Raw genomic sequence first — 18722 nt, forward strand, 5'->3', positions numbered from 1 at the left:
GCTGAGTGCTGTATGTATAACGTACTGAGAATACAGGGGGGTGTACTCACTAACGCCGAGCGCTATATGTATAACGTACTGAGAATACAGCGGGGTGTACTCACTTACGCTGAGTGCTGTATGTATAACGTACTGAGAATACAGGGGGGTGTACTCACTTACGCCGAGCGCTGTATGTATAACGTACTGAGAATACAGGGGGTGTTCTCACTTACGCCGAGCGCTGTATATATAAGTACTGAGAATACAGGGGGGTGTACTCACTTACGCCGAGCGCTGTATGTATAACGTACTGAGAATACAGAGGGGTGTACTCACTTATGCTGAGCGCTGTATATATAATGTACTGAGAATACAGGGTGGTGTACTCACTTATGCTGAGCGCTGTATATATAACGTATTGAGAATACAGAGGGGTGTACTCACTTATGCTGAGCGCTGTATGTATAACGTACTGAGAATACAGAGGGGTGTACTCACTTACGCCGAGCGCTGTATGTATAACGTACTGAGAATACAGAGGGGTGTACTCACTTACGCTTAGTGCTATATATATAACGTACTGAGAATACAGGGGGTGTACTCACTTATGCTGAGCGCTGTATATATAATGTACTGAGCATACAGGGGGTGTACTCACTTATGCTGAGCGCTGTATGTATAACGTACTGAATACAGGGTGGTGTACTCACTTATGCTGAGCGCTGTATATATAATGTACTGAGAATACAGGGGGGTGTACTCACTTATGCTGAGCGCTGTATGTATAACGTACTGAGAATACAGGGGGGTGTACTCACTTACGCCGAGCGCTGTATGTATAACGTACTGAGAATACAGGGGGGTGTACTCACTTACGCCGAGCGCTGTATGTATAACGTACTGAGAATACAGGGGGTGTACTCACTTATGCTGAGCGCTGTATGTATAACGTACTGAGAATACAGCAGGGTGTACTCACTTATGATGAGCGCTGTATGTATAACGTACTGAGAATACAGCAGGGTGTACTCACTTATGCTGAGCGCTGTATGTATAACGTACTGAGAATACAGAGGGGTGTACTCACTTATGCTGAGCGCTGTATATATAATGTACTGAGAATATAGGGGGGTGTACTCACTTATGCTGAGCGCTGTATATATAACGTATTGAGAATACAGAGGGGTGTACTCACTTATGCTGAGCGCTGTGTGTATAACGTACTGAGAATACAGAGGGGTGTACTCACTTACGCCGAGCGCTGTATGTATAACGTACTGAGAATACAGAGGGGTGTACTCACTTACGCTGAGTGCTATATATATAACGTACTGAGAATACAGGGGGTCTACTCACTTATGCTGAGCGCTGTATATATAATGTACTGAGAATACAGGGGGTGTACTCACTTATGCTGAGCGCTGTATGTATAACGTACTGAGAATACAGGGGGGTGTACTCACTTACGCCGAGCGCTGTATGTATAACGTACTGAGAATACAGGGGGGTGCACTCACTTATGCTGAGTGCTTTATATATAATGTACTGAGAATACAGGGGGTGTACTCACTTATGCTGAGCGCTGTATGTATAACGTACTGAGAATACAGAGGGGTGTACTCACGCTGAGCACTGTATATATAACTTACTGAGAAGACAGGGGGGTGTACTCACTTATGTTGAGCACTGTATGTATAACGTACTGAGAATATAGCAGGGTGTACTCACTTATGCTGAGCGCTGTATGTATAACGTACTGAGAATACAGCAGGGTGTACTCACTTATGCTGAGCGCTGTATGTATAACGTACTGAGAATACAGCAGGGTGTACTCACTTATGCTGAGCGCTGTATGTATAACGTACTGAGAATACACAGGGGTGTACTCACTTATGCTGAGCGCTGTATATATAACGTACTGAGAATACAGAGGGGTGTACTCACTTATGCTGAACGCTGTATGTATAACGTACTGAGAATACAGCAGGGTGTACTCACTTATGCTGAGCGCTGTATGTATAACGTACTGAGAATACAGCAGGGTGTACTCACTTATGCTGAGCGCTGTATGTATAACGTACTGAGAATACACAGGGGTGTACTCACTTATGCTGAGCGCTGTATGTATAACGTACTGAGAATACAGAGGGGTGTACTCACTTATGCTGAACGCTGTATGTATAACGTACTGAGAATACAGGGGGATGTACTCACTTATGCTGAGCGCTGTATGTATAACGTACTGAGAATACAGGGGGGTGTACTCACTTACACCGAGCGCTGTATGTATAACGTACTGAGAATACAGGGGGGTGTACTCACTTACGCTGAGTGCTGTATGTATAACGTACTGAGAATACAGGGGGGTGTACTCACTTACGCCGAGCGCTGTATGCATAACGTACTTAGAATACAGGGGGTGTACTCACTTACGCCGAGCGCTGTATGTATAACGTACTGAGAATACAGGGGGGTGTACTCACTTATGCTGAGCGCTGTATATATAATGCACTGAGAATACAGTGGGTGTACTCACTCACGCTGAACGCTGTATGTATAACGTACTGAGAATACAGTGGGGTGTACTCACTAACACTGAGTGCTATATATATAATGTACTGAGAATACAGGGGGGTTTACTCACTCACGCTAAGCGCTGTATATATAACGTACTGAGAACACAGGGGGGTGTACTCATTTACGCGCGAGCGCTGTATGTATAACGTACTGAGAATACAGGGGGGTGTACTCACTTACGCTGAGCATTATTTGTATGACGTACTGAGAATACAGGGGGGTGTACTCACTTACGCCGAGCGCTGTATGTATAACGTACTGAGAATACAGGGGGGTGTATTTACTTACGCTGAGCGTTATTTGTATATCGTACTGAGAATACAGGGGGGTGTATTTACTTACGCTGAGCGCTGTATGTATAACGTACTGAGAATACAAGGGGGGGGTGTACTCATGCTGAACGCTGTATATATAATGTACTGAGAATACAGGGGGGTGTACTTGACGCGCCCCCTGGGCCATATTCTTTAGGGGAATACCCGGAGCCGGATCAGATGGGGGTTGTAGTCTCCGAGTGGCTGTGACCCGGTCCGTGCCCAGGGTGTCAAGCTCAGAGTATGTGGCAGTCCTACAGATGTTACAAAGTTCGTTACGTCGACTACGCCACCCGTTGGATTGCGGTCACTACGGCCGCCGCTGCAACAGGGTCCGCTGAGGCTGATGGTGTTGGTGCAGCTTTAGATAGTATAACCCCCAACGGGAGGGGTATGGCCTCAGGGGGTCAGGTGCAGAGGATGGGGGTTGTGGTGGTGCAGCGTAGATGATAAGTAAAGACAGAGTCGGGTTGTGCAGTTCAGGGTGTTTACTTACTGCAGATATTCCGGTCACTCCGGCCTTGAGTGACCACCCGAGCCGTGCTGCGTCCACCAGGTCCTGGATTCAGCCAACCCCCAAGCAAGTCCGGAGCGTGTCCCTGAGCCCTCCTTCTTGTCCTTTCTTCTGGCCGTCCCCACCAGGGATCCACCTAGGTCCAGCTCCCACGGGCCTTCTGTTAGGAGACCCTTGGCCTTGGGTTCCCTGACCCTACACGTGGTTTGCCTTCAGGGTGGATGTGGTGGGTGGCCGTGGCAGATCCTGCCCACGGCCTCCGGTCTCTGGCTGAGGTATGCTTTAGCCCCCACCAGTTTGGGATCCGGTACCCTATTGCCAACTCTTCACCCTGGGGTTGTACTTGGGTTCTCAGAGTTCCTTCTGTCTCCCCCTCTGGGTCTTTCTTTCTCTCCTCTCTCACTCTTGCTCTGGGGCTGCTCTGCTCTTCTGCTCTCCTCCTCTGGCTTCTCACAGACTGACCCTGATCTTAGATGGTGCCCACCTTATATACTCCCTCTATGTGTGAGCTCAGGTGACCAGCACCCAATGAGCTCCTAACCTTACCCAGGCTGCTCCCCCTATCTGCCCCTACACTACTGGGATGTACCACCCCCCTCCCACTCCAGCCAGGAACAGACTCGGTCGTACCTGCACATTTCTAAGTGGGAGTACCGTTGGTCTGCTCCTCGGAAATGGGATGTGTGTAGTGCATGCAGCTAACTGAGCTCAGTTCCACACTCCATCCTTACCCGGGAGTGGAATATCACACCTCTGGGTTGAGGTGCAATACCCCTGTAGCAGCCGAATCCTCAGGGTGCTACATTCCCCCCTCGTAAATCACAGCACGTCCTCGGGCTGTAAGATATAAAAACACCAAAACATACAATTTTTGCATAAACAACATAATAAAAACATATAAAACATATATATCAGCAATAAAACTTTTTTTCATAAATAACATTCTCGTAGACTTCTCTTGCTTCTAGCTCCTCCTCCGGACACTGTGCAACGTGTGCCCGGGAAAAGTGCAACAGTTTCTCTAGAAAAATGGTTTTCCTATAAAACCGGTAGGGGGCGCTTTAGGAAGCGCAACTATATACAAGGGGATATGGCCGCTCTCAGTCCTCGGCCAGGTATTAGGAAAGGGATGACCGCTCTCAGTCCTCGGTCAGTGGGGATAGGGACACACGGGTTAACAGTTCAGTTCTCTGGTCCCAACGGGGACTATATTAGCAGCAACGGTTCACTGTGCCCCGACGGGCAACTATATACAGCTTCTACTCTGCTGTACTCAACGACGACGTCCTCCTGCTCTTTCTTTGTGGTTACCTTTAACTTCAGACCCGTCCGGGTCCTCTTGCTCCTCCTCATACCGCAGCTCCTCCTCCGTCAGGCGATGCGCATGGAGGGCGTAGGGTCCTTTGGCACACTTGTGCCGGGTGAAGGTGACCTCGTCCCCTATATACAGGTCACGTCCTCTGTGTCCCTCCGGTAGGTGGGACTCAACGTCTCTTCTTGTCACGAAGACGTCGCCTGGGGTGCGGTGATCTCTGATGAAGCCCCACCCGTGCTGCATATTAAACTTGATCACAGTCCCGGTGGAAGGGGGACCATGAGCTGCACGGGGACTCCTCCTGGCCCGGCTCTTCTGCTCCGCGCTCTTTATTTGGGCTTGTTGTTCCCGGACCCGCCTCTCTCTCCGCTCCCTCTCAAAGACCTCGAGTTGCTGGCGGCAGCACTCTGCACGCTCCGCTGCAGCTGCCCGAGTCTCCTGAGTGAACCCCATGAGGTTTTCTCCGGTGGGGTCCCACTCAAACTGTGCCTCCTCTAGCGGGGGCGAGGTCCTTTTTACGGGCTTTGGAACCGGAATCAGGGGTTCATCTAGGGGCCTCTCTTTCCGGAGTCGGGGATGGTGAAACTCCGGTGGCCATATAAAGGGCTGCCCATCCGGGCACGTATGTTGGGCGAACAGATCTTCTCCCAGATGCGGCACTCTTGGTTTTGTCGGGGTAAAAGAGAATATATATATTTGTAACTTTTATACTTTTGTAACTTTTATACGCTTTTTTGCTAATGTACTAACCACCATTTTGTGTCATATAACAATAAGCTTTCCTTGCTACGTAATACTCAAATCGAAACTTAAACTAAGACATTTCCAGCGTTGCCAAGACTTATTTCAGAGAAACGAAACAAGATTATAAGCTGACGGCTGCAATATCTGCCCAGAGACTGAGATAAGGAGATGTGGACCAATCAGGAGTGGCCAGACATTGGACTTTCATTGTTTAACCCGCCCCGGACAACCCCTTTTCCCTCCCATTATGTAGTGTATTTAGATTTGTGTATGTAAAAATAAACGCAGAACAATGCTGAGGAGGTTGACTGTAGTAGTCTTCTGAGCATGCTCTGAGCTTGAACCAGCTTGTTGTCTGACTCATTCTTTGAATGGTTGACCCATGCTCATAGTTTGAATTTGGAGTGACTGGAGGACGAGTGGAATGTCATCACGACCCCCACAAATGGCGCCCAACGTGGGGCGTGGCTAGCGGTACGCCGCCCTCCCGGACCCATATTGCTGACTTCCCTGGTGGTGACCGCGGTGGCTGAATTTGAGGCCTGATCAACCTCCATCGAACACGGTAAGTTGAGATGTATTTTATATGTCTCACTTGCCTGTGTGTCAGCCGCAGCGGTTTCTGTGGGGTTGTCAGGTTGGATCTGGGTGGGTGACCGGTCGAGTGGTGAGACCTTGGGCGTCCTGCACCACGTCCTGAACCAGCAAGTGTTAAACCGAGTGACGTCGCATGCCTGCGCGTGCTCGTGTGCACACCACCTCCTCCTCCCCCGGTCACTGTACTTTTCTTAGATAGCTGCCTCCCGTGACTGATAGTCAAGGTTACAAAGCATTCCTGAATTGTAGTGTAAGGGAGAAAGAATCTGTGACGAATTGAGGAGTACTCTTCGTCTAATACAGAGACTGCTGTTAAGTCAAGGTTAGGAAACAGTGTATTGAGGTGTCTCTACACTGTCGGGTGGTACCGTGGTAGGAAAGGAGATAGATCGAGGTGTCTCTCTATCTCATCAGTGTATCGAGGTGTCTCTACACTGACGGGTGGTGACCTGTAGTCAGGGTGCCGTGGTGAGTCGCACTGTAAAGTCGCCATTCAAGGCTAGGAAAGGAGTTAGATTGAGGTGTCTCTCTATCTCAACAGTGTATCGAGGTGTCTCTACACTGAGGAGTGGCGACCTGTCGGCTGCACCAGTGATCTGAGTCGCGACAGATCATTGCATTCTATAAGAAAATGTTGTGTATATTCAAATTTGAAAGATTTCGTAAGTTGCGGAATGCTGCTGTAGGAGTTAAGCCAATTAGTGGAGTTACGGGAAGGCAAGAAGGCAAGAAGAATGTTAGGAATTTGTAGAATATGATAAGCTTATGAATGTGTTACACAGAAGTTGGGAAAGTTGGGTGAGGATTTCTGCAAGCACATCTTAGAGTAGATGGTGCAGGGGGGGGGCAGAGAATGCCGAGCCTTTGTTCGGATACATGAAAGCTACAGAATGTGATTTGTTATGTGACCCTAAATTGGCCGTAACCCCGTTGATGCCTGTCACTACACCGAGCCTTCAGCCACCGCCCTATAATGGTGCCAACAACAAATCACCGGAGGGGTGGACGTGTCGGGTGTGTGGAGAGCAAAACCCACTCTGGGCGGGCCGCCCATGGCACGATGCCCAGCCTGCCCCCAAGAACAATCCCACCCCCACTCCCCCCTCCTCCCTCCAACGGCCATCTTGCTACACCTCTTACTTGTTGTGGGAGGCCCGTAAAGCCCCAATCCAGCCTATATCCACTACTAGATCCGTCCAGTGCATATTACCAGCCACCAGCACAGGTGGAAAAGCCCGCAGTCCCAGAGCACCCATCTGAAACTAATGTGACACCCTCTGCTCCAGTCCACGATGCTGAGACGCTTCCCCTGTTTCCTATGGGAGTCACCCACAACCCTGGGGATATCCTCCTCAACTCCCCAGAATTTCAGGCCAGACTGCTCTCCCTCCGCCAACATACTGTTACTCAAGACGATACGGAGCCAGATGAGGGATAGGCTCAAGATACTCCAGCCCCCCCCCCCTTTACCCCATACGTTTCCTATGGCATCCTTCACCCCATATCCATTACCCGTACTCCGGCCCTTGCTCCAAGCAACTGCTGAAAGAACACCACCCCCCCCCCAGCCCCTCAGAAGTCTGGGACCCCTGCCGCTCCCAGAATCTAGTAGACCCGTCAGGACGCCCTGTCACTCTGTCAATAGGCTATGGTGACATCCTTACACATCGGGTGGGGGCCATAGTCAACCCTGCAAACATCTGTATGAGCCATGTTGGAGGATTGGCTCGCAAAATTTCCCTTGCTGTTGGTTCTACTCTGGCTGCAGAATGCCAGGCTCATTTAGCCGAAAACGGAGAGCTTTCAAAAGGCCATGGTTTCCACAAAAGCAGGACCCCTTAGTACGTATGAATCCGGCCTAGAATACATGAAACAGTTAAAAGCCTGGGCTCAGAATCGCTTGTCAGATCAAGCTGGGTCTGTACAAGATGTTCAACAAGACCCTGATGAATCTGTGGAAAGATCTGCTGCAAGACTCAGCATGCATTTTAAGGATCTCGGATACAGTCCTCACGTCAAGATGCAGGCCGCCCTGTTGGTTCAGGCCCTAGTAGATGGCCTACAAGACGCTCTCAGAGATGACGTTCTGAGGGTACGCCCCGAGATTCGTTCTTCTTCTTTTAACGACGTAGTGAACATTGTCAAAGCTTTCCAAAAAGCCATGCTAAAAATGGAAAAGGATACTAAGCCAAAGAAGAAAACCGCTCCTGCCATGGTATATCAAGCTCAAGAAAGCTACCCACCCCCTGGCAACCAACATGGAATCAAGTGGGTAATGGTTAAAGGCACAGGTGATGATACTCCTCCCACATATAGAAAACAAGACAGAAGAGATGACAAGGGATCATCTAAAAACAGAAGACAATCTCGTGATTCTGAAGGATGAATGTTATGTTGGCAGTGTGGTAGCCTTGACCACATCCTCAGAGACTGTCACTTTACAGGTGGACCATCAACCACTGAAGTTCCTGGTGGACACTGGGGCGGCCACATCTGTCATTTCCTCTGCACAGCTCCCTCCTTCTGTATCCCTATGACCGGATACCCTCACCTGTGTTGGGGTGGAAGGCCAACATATTTCCTCTCCACCCACAGTCCCTGTGTCTGCAGGACCGTTCACCGGAGTACTCACAAGATTCTTGGTCTCTGAAACTTGTCCTGTCAATCTGTTGGGAACCGATCTCTTAGAGCGAATGAAGGCAACAATTTCCTTCGGAAACCATGGTATGGAGCTTCTTTTGCGGGACCCTCATTCCGAACAAGGGACTGAAGACCACTGTGTTTTTAAAGCCTTCCCTCTCATGATGATGACCATACAACCTCACAGTTCCCTCACTCTCTGTGGTCCAGTGGGCCAGAGGACGTCGGCCTCCTGCAGGTTCCCCCGGTCCGAGTACACCTCAAGCCTGGACACAGGTATCCACGGTTGCCACAATACCCCCTCAAGGCTGCACAAGAACAAAGCTTGGGTACCCAAATCGTTTCCCTCCTGGAATCAGGAGTCCTTGTCAGATGTGTATCTCCATGCAATACACCCCTCTTTCCTGTAAAAAAGAAAACCGTTCCGGGAGAGTCTCCAAGATACCGGTTGGTTCAGGATCTCAGAGCCGTCAATGCAGCTACCATTTTAGAAACTCCAGTGGTACCTAACCCAAACACCCTCTTGTCTCAGCTGCCTCCAACGGCCACCTTGTTTACGGTGTTAGATCTAGCCAACGCCTTCTTCAGTATACCCTTACATGAAGATTCGTGGTTTCTTTTTGCCTTCACCTTTCAAGGAGCCCAGAACTCTCCTAACCAATTCACTCATTCTATGAAGTCTATTCTGGAGCCATGGGTTCAAGATAACCCTCAGGTCACCCTTCTACGGTATGTGGATGATCTTTTACTCTGTGGCACTGAAGAAAATTTGCCAGAGATGTCAGAATCCCTTCTCTGGTTTCTTCACTCAGCTAACTGTAAAGTCTCGAAAGGCGAAGTCCAATGGTGTCTGCCCAAGGTCATTTTCCTCGGACATTGTATTTCACAAGGTGCTAGACATCTGACTGAAGAAAGAAAGCAAGCCATCATGGATATCACCTTCCCAACCACCTATTCCGCTATGCAGACTTTCCTTGGCCTCATCACTTACTGCAGGCAATGGATCCCTGATGCCTCAAAGCTCATGCAACCTCTGTACGACTGTCTCAGGGATGAAGGCTCAGTTTGGTTTCATGCTGAAAATCCACGTGTTTCTCATCAACACAGACTATGTTTTGACCGCCTTAAACAGGCTGTTGTCTCTGCCCCGGCCTTGGGCTTACCAGACTATACTCAGCCATTTCACCTTTTTGTCTCGGAATCGGAAGGTCATGCCTCTGGAGTTCTAGCACAACGCTATGATCATAAGTATCGGCCTTTAGGCTACTACTCAGCCCGCCTGGACCCTGTCGCCCGAACTGCCCCCATGTGCCTTAAGGCGGTCCACGCTGCTCACATCCTCCTTGACAAGTCAGCTGATATCGTCCTTGGACATGATCTAGTTATACAGGCCGGTCATGATCTCTCAGCTGTTCTGCAACAAACATCTCCGAAACATCTAACCAACCAAAGACACCTGCGGCTGCAGTGTTCCCTATTGTTGCCCTCCAATATAACATTTACCATATGTCTGACTATCAATCCTGCCACTTTGTTTCCACCTTCTAGGGGGGAAGGTGAAGAGGGTGAAGGTCCATTGGTGGAACCTTATGATTGTATAAAAATTTTGCAGGAAGAGACTTCTGCTCCAGAGAATATGGTGGCACATCCGCTCGCAGACCCTCAAGGGAAGTTCCACACGGGATATGCTGTCACAATAGATCTAACAGTTCTGAAGGCTGAAGCTCTACCACCATACATGTCTGCACAAGAAGCTGAACTTGTGGCTCTCACAGAGGCCTGCCACCTGGCAGCAGGAACAAAGGCGTATATATATATATACCGATTCTAGGTATGGACATGGAATTTGCAATGATTCTGGACTCTTGTGGAAGTCTAGAGGATTCATCACAGCTGCAGGTACACCAGTGAAACATGCCTCATGGATTAAGGCCCTAATGAAGGCCCTGGAACTACCCATTCAGGTTGCTGTTATGAAGGTCAAGGCTCATGGAAGACTAGAATCCAGAGAAGCCAGGGGCAACCACCTAGCTGACCAAGCAGCCAAGACTGCAGCAGTGGAGAATGTGTCATCAAAGTGGCAGGAAAAGGAAGAAGAGATAGGAGAAACCCTGCAAACCGTAGCTGTGGCGCTCACTAGAGCAAGAGCCAAAGAACAGCCGGCGGAAGACCATACAAGTCCAGCGGAGACACGAATGGAATCCAGGGGGGTCAGGATGCCTGAAGAAAAATTGTGTGAGGAACAAAGGGAGACCCCCACTGAAGAAGTCAAGCAATGGAAAGCGGCAGGAGCCGTGCTGGCAGGTCGCAAAGATTCAAAGGTCAACTCGACTCTTTACCAAGTGGATGGGAAGCCTTGCTTGCCTAGACGCATGTACTCAGCTGTGGCAGCATGGGCTCACGGGCCTACACACAGAGGAAAGAATCAAGCTTTGGCATGGATCAAGAAACTGTACTTTGCACCCGGAATCTCTTCCACTGTGACTGCGTACTCAAAATCCTGCTCTGTCTGCGCTACCTGCAACCCAACGTGTACGGCACGGGTCCCTCTCCAACACCTGGCTAAACCAGACTACCCTTGGCAGAGAATACAAGTCGACCATATCCAAATGTCTAAAGCAAGAAAATAGGAGTACGTTTTGGTAGCCGTGGATATGTTCTCAGCCTGGCCCGAGGCCTACCCGGTCGTCAACATGACTGCTAAAGTCACAGCCAGGAAACTGATCACCGAAATTGCCTGCAGATTTGGAGTTTCCCCAAGTCATAGAATCGGATCAAGGACCAGCTTTCACAGCAAATATCTACGAAGAACTCTGGAACATGTTGGGAACAGATTTGGGCCTCCACACTCCATACCATCCTGCCAGTTCAGGCAAAGTGGAAAGAATGAATTCCACACTCAAGACCCAGCTCTTGAAAATGACCTAAGATCATCCCCTCCCCTGGCCCGACCTACTCCCTATAGTATTGTATCATATCACACACACTCCTCAGGCCAAACATGGGCTGACTCCCTATAAAATTCTGTTTGGGGCCCCGCCCAAGATAGGAGAGATTAGGCCCCAAGAGTTGTCCGAAACAAATGATAGAGTGGTAAAATTTGTGATTGCCTTGTCTAGAGAATTGACTAACACCCGCTCTCCAGTATCTGCTTCTCTCCCAGAATCTACAGGTGATGCAGTACATGATTTCATCCCAGGCGATCTAGTGTATGTGAAGAAGTTTGTCCGGAGAGACTGTCTCCAGCGGCGGTTCGAGGGACCGTACACTGTGCTTCTCACCACCCCGACGGCTCTGAAGCTTGAGGGCAAGAGCACCTGGATTCACGGCTCCCACTGCAAGAGAGACAGAACGAGTCTATAAAAGATGACTACCTTCTTCTATATTCTTTCCATATGCTTACTGTCTGTCCCAGGGTGGACAGCTACCACACAGGGGTAGATACCTCCTTTTTCTCAGGATGGTTGGGAGGGCTCAAGGGATTTTTCCAACAAGTTTGTCTAGTAATGGGAGGTCTACTAGTATTGGGCCTGGTGGTCCTGTGCTGCATAGTCCCCTTATATAGAGAAATACACTCCTTTGAACAAGTCTGACCAGACCCCCCCATAACAAAGTCCAATTGAGAGATTCAGTTTAGGATCAGTTGGGAGAACTCCATGTGTCACCCAGGATAGGGCTCAATTGTCTGGGGGCGTCCCATAAGGGGGCAGCTTCTAAGATGATTGGGTGAAGAAATCCACCTCCCCTCTCCCCACACATGGACAGTCTCAAAGGCCCCGAAGCAAAGGAAAGCTTAGTGTTTAGGGGGGAATGTCGGGGTAAAAGAGAATATATATATTTGTAACTTTTATACTTTTGTAACTTTTATACGCTTTTTTGCTAATGTACTAACCACCATTTTGTGTCATATAACAATAAGCTTTCCTTGCTACGTAATACTCAAATCGAAACTTAAACTAAGACATTTCCAGCGTTGCCAAGACTTATTTCAGAGAAACGAAACAAGATTATAAGCTGACGGCTGCAATATCTGCCCAGAGACTGAGATAAGGAGATGTGGACCAATCAGGAGTGGCCAGACATTGGACTTTCATTGTTTAACCCGCCCCGGACAACCCCTTTTCCCTCCCATTATGTAGTGTATTTAGATTTGTGTATGTAAAAATAAACGCAGAACAATGCTGAGGAGGTTGACTGTAGTAGTCTTCTGAGCATGCTCTGAGCTTGAACCAGCTTGTTGTCTGACTCATTCTTTGAATGGTTGACCCATGCTCATAGTTTGAATTTGGAGTGACTGGAGGACGAGTGGAATGTCATCACGACCCCCACAGTTTTATGGGCGCGGTGGTGGTGGCGCCCGGGTTGCCCAGGCCTTGCGGCCAGGCCTGGGGCACCTGGAAAGTGAAGGGCACCGTAAGGACGGCGGCGCCCTGGGCTACTTGGCCCTGCGACCAGGCCGGTGGCTCCGCGGAGGTAGGGGGCGCTGTTGGTATTGCGGCGCCCGGGGGTACTAGGCCTTGCGACCAGGCTGGTGGTACTTCCTGCTTGGTCACGCTCGGGGTCGAGGCGTGTGACGTCACAGGGGTCGCGGCTGCGGCTTCCGGTTGAGGCCTAGTCTGTGGCGGTGACGTTGCGGTTACGGGCACGGCAGGGGGTACTTCGGGCTCTGCGACGGGGAGCTGGGGCAGGTACGCGGTTTCCCGGTTTGGGGTCGAGACGTCCCCTTTACCTGCCTCCTTTCGTTCGGCTCCCTTCTCGGCGCCGTCTCCGGCCTTCAGTCCTCCTGCGCCATCCTCAGAGGCGGTCTGTCTCCTCGTCTCGGGTGGCGTGCTCCGCTGACGAGTCTCGGTCCGCTGGGCCATCTCTCGGCTCCACTCCGCCAACGTCTCTCGTTGCACCCGGGCCATCCTCCGTGCGAGGCCCTCCAGCGCAGTCTGTGCACACTCCCAATCTCGGGGGAGCTGTGCCAAGACCTCCACTAAGCCTAGTGGGGTCGTTGCTTCTAGCAGGCTCCTGACCAACGGGTCGGTGCTGCTCTGCTCTCCTCTCGTTGTCTCCAGCAGGCCTTCTGGAGTGGCGACCGGCAACAGGCTCCTGACCACTGGGTCGGTGCTGCCTGGAGTGGCGGCCCGCATCAGGCTCCTGACCACTGGGTCGGTGCTGCCTGGCTCTCCCTCCATCTCCGGGTAGGCTCTTTCTGGACTCTGCTCCAGGCTTCTTGTCTCCGGGTGCGCTCTCTCCTGACTGCTCCAGGCGACACCCATCTTTGCTCTCTTGTTCTCAGTCCTCCCACTTCGAGGGCGGTCCCGGGGCCACTTGGTGATTGTCAGCTCCAGGGGCAGTTCTTTCACGCTGACAGACACCTCTAGCATCACAGTCTCTGTTGGTGGGGGCGGTTTCCACTTTTGGCGCCATTCTTCGACCTGGCCCACGATGGGAGGTGGCCTTTTGCCACCCTCTGGCACGCCCATAATGGCGTCCGCTCCCCCAAGGCGGGAAATCTTCAGAAATGGCGGGAAAAAGCTGCAAATGGCGGACAACCGGCGGGAATCGACCTGTGATGGAGTCCGATGGCGGGGACCCTCCGGAACCGGCAGGAGACTTCTTTTTAAGGTAACGATGAACTTTTCTTCAGGCACGCAGTACCCGGTTGTTGCGGGCACGTAATCCTGCCGACTACGCCAAAGTTGACGCGCCCCCTGGGCCATATTCTTTAGGGGAATACCCGGAGCCGGATCAGATGGGGGTTGTAGTCTCCGAGTGGCTGTGACCCGGTCCGTGCCCAGGGTGTCAAGCTCAGAGTATGTGGCAGTCCTACAGATGTTACAAAGTTCGTTATGTCGACTACGCCACCCGTTGGATTGTGGTCACTACGGCCGCCGCTGCAACAGGGTCCGCTGAGGCTGATGGTGTTGGTGCAGCTTTAGATAGTATAACCCCCAACGGGAGGGGTATGGCCTCAGGGGGTCAGGTGCAGAGGATGGGGGTTGTGGTGGTGCAGCGTAGATGATAAGTAAAGACAGAGTCGGGTTGTGCAGTTCAGGGTGTTTACTTACTGCAGATATTCCGGTCACTCCGGCCTTGAGTGACCACCCGAGCCGTGCTGCGTCCACCAGGTCCTGGATTCAGCCAACCCCCAAGCAAGTCCGGAGCGTGTCCCTGAGCCCTCCTTCTTGTCCTTTCTTCTGGCCGTCCCCACCAGGGATCCACCTAGGTCCAGCTCCCTCGGGCCTTCTGTTAGGAGACCCTTGGCCTTGGGTTCCCTGACCCTACACGTGGTTTGCCTTCAGGGTGGATGTGGTGGGTGGCCGTGGCAGATCCTGCCCACGGCCTCCGGTCTCTGGCTGAGGTATGCTTTAGCCCCCACCAGTTTGGGATCCGGTACCCTATTGCCAACTCTTCACCCTGGGGTTGTACTTGGGTTCTCAGAGTTCCTTCTGTCTCCCCCTCTGGGTCTTTCTTTCTCTCCTCTCTCACTCTTGCTCTGGGGCTGCTCTGCTCTTCTGCTATCCTCCTCTGGCTTCTCACAGACTGACCCTGATCTTAGATGGTGCCCACCTTATATACTCCCTCTATGTGTGAGCTCAGGTGACCAGCACCCAATGAGCTCCTAACCTTACCCAGGCTGCTCCCCCTATCTGCCCCTACACTACTGGGATGTACCACCCCCCTCCCACTCCAGCCAGGAACAGACTCGGTCGTACCTGCACATTTCTAAGTGGGAGTACCGTTGGTCTGCTCCTCGGAAATGGGATGTGTGTAGTGCATGCAGCTAACTGAGCTCAGTTCCACACTCCATCCTTACCCGGGAGTGGAATATCACACCTCTGGGTTGAGGTGCAATACCCCTGTAGCAGCCGAATCCTCAGGGTGCTACATACTCACTTACGCTGAGCACTGTATATATAACGTACTGAGAATACAGGGGGGTGTACTCACTTATGCTGAGCGCTGTATGTATAACGTGCTGAGAATACAGAGGGGTGTACTCACTTACGCTGAGCACTGTATATATAACGTACTGAGAATACAGGGGGGTGTACTCACTTATGCTGAGCGCTGTATGTATAACGTGCTGAGAATACAGAGGGGTGTACTCACTTACGCTGAGCACTGTATATATAACGTACTGAGAATACAGGGGGGTGTACTCACTTATGCTGAGCGCTGTATGTATAACGTACTGAGAATACAGCAGGGTGTACTCACTTATGCTGAGCTCTGTATGTATAACGTACTGAGAATACAGCAGAGTGTACTCACTTATGCTGAGCGCTGTATGTATAACGTACTGAGAATACAGCAGGGTGTACTCACTTATGCTGAGCGCAGTATGTATAACGTACTGAGAATACAGAGGGGTGTACTCACTTATGCTGAGCACTGTATATATAACGTACTGAGAATACAGGGGGGTGTACTCACGCCGAGCGCTGTATGTATAATGTACTGAGACTACAGCAGGGTGTACTCACTTATGCTGAGCGCTGTATGTATAACGTACTGAGAATACAGAGGGGTGTACTCACTTATGCTGAGCGCTGTATGTATAACGTACTGAGAATACAGGGGGATGTACTCACTTATGCTGAGCGCTGTATGTATAACGTACTGAGAATACAGGGGGGTGTACTCACGCTGAGTGCTGTATGTATAACGTACTGATAATACAGGGGGGTGTACTCACTTATGCCGAGCGCTGTATGTATAACGTACTGAGAATACAGGGGGTGTACTCACTTACGCCGAGCGCTGTATGTATAACGTACTGAGAATACAGAGGGGTGTACTCACTTACGCTGAGTGCTATATATATAACGTACTGAGAATACAGGGGGTGTACTCACTTATGCTGAGCGCTGTATATATATAATGTACTGAGAATACAGGGGGTGTACTCACTTATGCTGAGCGCTGTATGTATAACGTACTGAGAATACAGGGGGATGTACTCACTTACGCCGAGCGCTGTATGTATAACGTACTGAGAATACAGGGCAGAGGGACCAGGTGCTACTACAGGTCAAACTCCGGACACGGGGGTTGACCCACACTGGGATTACTGGAACAGGCAGGTTAGGCTGGCACAGACTGGTGGATGTAAGCAAACACGGCAGGTATGCAGATGGGTGGATACAGGCGAGTATGCAGGCAGGGAGGTACTGGCCGAAAGGACGGGCTGGAGCACAGAGAGGTTAAGACCCAGTACTGGATCACAGAACCGCAGATGCGGTAGACAACCACAGCAGAGAGGGAACGCCCGAAGCGGTGGGCAAGAACAGAGCAGGTCGGGGCTGCAGGAGCAGCGAGCACAAGCAGGGCAGGACAGGACTGCCGGAGCAGCAGGCAGAAGCAGGGCAGGGCGGACACCGCAGAGCGGTAAACAAGGCAGGAGCAGAGTGAAAACCGCAAGAGCGGCAAGCTAACCAGGAGCAGAGCGGACACCGCAGAGCAGTAAACAAGGCAGGAGCAGAGCAGAAACCGCAAGAGCGGCAAGCTAAGCAGGAGCAGAGCGGACACCGCAGAGCGGTAAACAAGGCAGGAGCAGAGCAGAAACCGCAAGAGCGGCAAGCTAAGCAGGAGCAGAGCGGACACCGCAGAGCGGTAAACAAGGCAGGAGCAGAGCAGAAACCGCAAGAGCGGCAAGCTAAGCAGGAGCAGAGCGGACACCGCAGAGCAGTAAACAAGGCAGGAGCAGAGCAGAAACCGCAAGAGCGACAAGCTAAGCAGGAGCAGAGCGGACACCGCAGAGCGGTAGACCAGGCAAGGGGATAGGACTCTGTTCACAAAGAACAGACGGAGAAGGAAAGGCAGAACCAGAAGCACGCACAGTACTTACATAGAAGTAGCGAGCGTACACTAAATTCACAACAGAGGTACAGAGACGACGAGAAGGAATTTAGGAGCGGGTTCAGACTCTGCAGAAAGACGCAGAAAACAGACATAGAGGGAAAAGGGAGACAAGGTTAAAGTAGAAACGAGGCACAGACAACAGGGAACAGAGGAACGGGAACAGAGACAGCAAGGAAGGAACACAAACAGGACTCTGTTCAGACGGGAACAGATACCGCAAGGCAGGAACACAAACAGGACTCTGTTCAGACGGGAACAGATACCGCAAGGCAGGAACACAAACAGGACTCTGTTCAGACGGGAACAGATACCGCAAGGCACAGACAGGCAGATCTAGGAATACGGCCCCTAGAAGGCAAAAGAACAGGCAAGAAGCGTGCTCACAAGAACAGACCACAGTTCAGACACAGAACTGGAAAACAGGACAGGACCTGGCATGTCAGAGACAAAAAAAACAAACAAAAAAAAAACAAAACAAACAAAAAAAAAAAGCCAACTGACAAGAAACAATGCTCAGGCGCCATCTTGAGGAAGAAGGTGGTATAAATACCCAAAGATGGACAGCAATAGGCTGAAGGTGCAACAGGGGCGTGTCCGCAGCAGGTACAAGAAACAGGAAGTTCAGCGGGCGTCGCCCTATGCAGCCAAAGTGGAGCAGAGCAGAGCACAAGGAAAGAAGCCAGACCAGGAAGCTGGGCGGGAGATAAAGTTTGCGATCTTGCATGATGAGAGATGGAACACCATGCAAGAACGCCGCCAGGTATGCTACACTGATGCTGAGCGCTGTATATATAATGTACTGAGAATACAGGGGGTGTACTCACTTATGCTGAGCGTTGTATGTATAACGTACTGAGAATACAGGGGGGTGTACTCACTTATGCTGAGCATTGTATGTATAACCTACTGAGAATACAGGGGGGTGTACTCACTTACGCCGAGCGCTGTATGTATAACGTACTGAGAATACAGGGGGTGTACTCACTTATGCTGAGCGCTGTACATATAATGTACTGAGAATACAGGGGGGTGTACTCACTTACGCTGAGCGCTGTATGTATAACGTACTGAGAATACAAGGGGGGGGTGTACTCACGCTGAACGCTGTATATATAATGTACTGAGAATACAGGGGGGTGTACTCACTTATGCTGAGCGCTGTATGTATAACGTACTGAGAATACAG

Source organism: Phyllobates terribilis, unplaced genomic scaffold (genome assembly GCF_046119375.1).
Source record: "Phyllobates terribilis strain yellow unplaced genomic scaffold, ASM4611937v1 Scaffold_1__5_contigs__length_1240528914, whole genome shotgun sequence".
Classification (NCBI taxonomy): Eukaryota; Metazoa; Chordata; class Amphibia; order Anura; family Dendrobatidae; genus Phyllobates; species Phyllobates terribilis.